Source organism: Rattus norvegicus, chromosome X (genome assembly GCF_036323735.1).
Source record: "Rattus norvegicus strain BN/NHsdMcwi chromosome X, GRCr8, whole genome shotgun sequence".
Classification (NCBI taxonomy): domain Eukaryota; kingdom Metazoa; phylum Chordata; class Mammalia; order Rodentia; family Muridae; genus Rattus; species Rattus norvegicus.
Genome location: NC_086039.1, coordinates 7,409,870 through 7,412,929, shown reverse-complemented (window position 1 = coordinate 7,412,929; position 3,060 = coordinate 7,409,870). Strand labels below are relative to the sequence as shown.

General features: G+C 40.6%; 1 pseudogene; it reads left to right on the top strand.

Annotated features, from left to right (window-relative positions):
* Nucleotides 1-1,074: 1,074 nt before the first annotated feature.
* Arl2-ps3 (ADP-ribosylation factor-like 2, pseudogene 3) lies at nt 1,075-1,563 on the top strand (annotated as a pseudogene).
* The last annotated feature ends 1,497 nt before the right edge of the window (nt 1,564-3,060 follow it).

The window sequence follows — 3,060 nt, the reverse complement described above, 5'->3', positions numbered from 1 at the left end:
GAGATATCACAGTCACAGGATCTAAGATGAGGATATAAACACTTCAGAGAGCCATTTTTAGAATTCCATGTACCATGGGTACATAAATAAAAGCTGGTTTGTTTGCTAATGACTGGTCTAACTGAACATATGAGTACAAAATCTACTCCTATGTGGAAAATTTTCTTCTTGCTTTTACATTTGAAATTTGCTAATATGTAAAAATGAAATAAAGGGTATAATATATAGATTACCAACTAGATTCAAGGATTTTTCAAATTTTGCTGTATTCAATATATATATATATATATATGCTGAAGCATTTGAAAATAAACACTATTATAATAAATATTGAACATCATCTCTCAAGAACGAGGACATTTTCTTATGTAATCATAGTATTATTATTGTATCTAAAAAGCCTAATTATAATTTCCATATAAAAAGCTACTACATTATCCACATTTAAAATTCTTCAATTACTCAACAATTCTTTTTAATCTTTTAAAAAATGATTTAAATTATGTGTGTGTGTGTGTGTGTGTGTGTGTATCATTCATCCTAAAACTTTGCTTTGTCTATTTTGTGTCTCATAGACTTAAAAAACAAATCAGGTATGGTAGTTTGAAAGAAAATGGTCCCCAGTGTCCCATAGGGAGTAGCACTATTAGGAGGAATGTCCATGTTGGAGAAGATGTGTCCTTGTTGGAGGAAGTGTTAACTGGGGACAGTCTTTAAGGTCTAAAACGCTCAAGCCCTGCCTATTATGGCAATGTGCTGCCTGGAAATCCAAATGTTGAACTCTCAACTCCTCTCTAGTATCGTATCTGCCTTCATGCTGTCATGTGTGCTACCATGCTTCCCACCATGCTGATAATTGACTAAACCTCAAATATAAGCCAGCACCAAATAATGTTTTCCTTTGTAAGAGTTGCTTTGGCTAAAAGGCCAGCAGGTGCTGGGCTCTGCCTGAAGCTGCAGCCCTGGGCTGCAGGCCCTTGATGTGGTTGAGGCCGTGTGGACCTGGCTACACTGAAGAGCATGGTAGGAAGTGGTGGGTCTGTCACCCAGGCCAATAACTGCAGGGTCCCTACAATGGATGCCCTAGATGAAAAGAGCTTTATACTGTCTTTCTCTGCCTCTGATGCAGAATTTAATAATGTGGTTGGATATTTAGAGGAAATTATTATGGATGACAAATTCCAATTATTGCAGAGAAATTTCATGGATAAGTACTATCAGGAATTTGAAGACACAGAAGAGAATAAACTCAGTGACATTCCCATTTTTGATGAATATATTTCCCTGATAGAGAAGTACATTGAAGAGCAGTTGCTTGAACATATCCCAGGCTTCAACATGGTGGCCTTCACAACCATATGTAGCATGGTGATAAAGATGAAGTGGCTGGTGACATCTTTGACATGCTGCTTACATTCATAGATTTTTCTGGCTTCAAGGAAATGTTCCTGGACTACAGAGCAGAAAAGGAAAGCCAAGGACTGGATTTAAGCAGCAGCTTGGGTTGTGACTTCTCTGTGTAAGTAATCTTCTATGCCAACTTCCCAGAAACTGTGGTACTAGGTCCCACCTTCACACAACAGGTGTGATCAGTATGAGGTCACCAGCCCAGCAGGCTCAGAGAAACATGGGCTAATGATGACAGGCGCATCCTGCCACAACCTTTCCTTCATGTGAAGTATTGATGAGACCAGGAAAACATGATGAACCTCCTGGCCCTTGTCCAGAAACTCCTTGTAGTCAGTAGCCCTCATGTTTCCTGCTCTTGTCCCCATAGAGATACCTCTCCTAAGTGCTTCTGAGTGGGTCCTGTGGAGCTGCCCTGGGTTGGCCACCTCACCTGGAGGCTCTTCTCCAGCAACATAGTAGTGTAGTGTGTCAATACTGTGGACACCACAACATTGTGAGCCTTTTATTCTACAGACTTTAGTGAGGTTTTAGGCCTCAGCTTCAATGGAGCTTTTGTTTGGGCATGTTTATCTAGGGAGTTACATACGGCCCAGATGCCTGTCCTGGTTACTGAATCTCCTATGATTATGGCTTGACTGGCTGTAGGAATCCTCTGAGAGAGCTGTCCTCTACCCAGAAGTGAAAATGAACTTCCAATCTTACATTAGCAATCCTTTCACCAGTGAATCCTGCTGGTCTTGATGTAGGCCCATTGTTCTCTACTGTTCTCAGCATTATTTTCAAGAAACGTATTTTTATAGATGAAAACTCAGGCTGATCTAGTGAGTATAATCTTGGGATGCCCATGATCAACCACTTAAAGATCAAAGTATTATATGCTGTGTGCTTTTTAGTTGTGAGTGCTGAGAATGCAAATCTTCTTTCTGATTGGTGTCCCCTTGCTGGGCACCAGTACAAACAGGCTGTGTGCTAGAAATAGACTGCAGCTCTGTCATGACAGCATGCTGTGTGTTTGTGCATGCTTGTTTGCTCTCCTATCACATCAGTAGGCTGGGTATACTTGTGCATGCTTGTCCGCAGTCCTTCATGTGGGAAAGTGAGCTGGATTTTTCTATTAGAGGGTTGAAAACTGTGCTGTTTGTTTTCATACAATCTTTCCTGCTAAGTTGATCCCTTGATCCAGCTCAACCTGGGGGAAGGGGCAGGACACAGTTTTTCTGGTTATTTGTCATCTTTGGTGGACTTCGAGCAACCAGACAGCACATGTTTCACATCTCTAGAAAGAAGAAAACAGTTCAATTCCTAATGTATACTTTTGACTTTAACTTTTATAGTAAAAAATAAGAATCCACACTGGCTTGCCATGTAACCATTCTGACTTTAAAGGACATAAACTAAGCTTTGTGTTTTTTCTATAGCTGTGTATCACTTAGGACTTTTGCAAAGTGAGTGAAATTTGAGGTGTTTGGCAAGAAAAAAGAAAAATAATTGCTATGTGTTAGCATTTCGTTTAGGCTCCACCCCATAGTTACCTTACAACAGCCAGGTGTGCCTGACTCATAAAAAAGGGCTACTTGCCTCTTCCTCTCTCGCTCTCTTGCGTTCTTGCTCTTGATCTGTCCTCTTGCTCCTACCCTTCCTCTCTCCTCA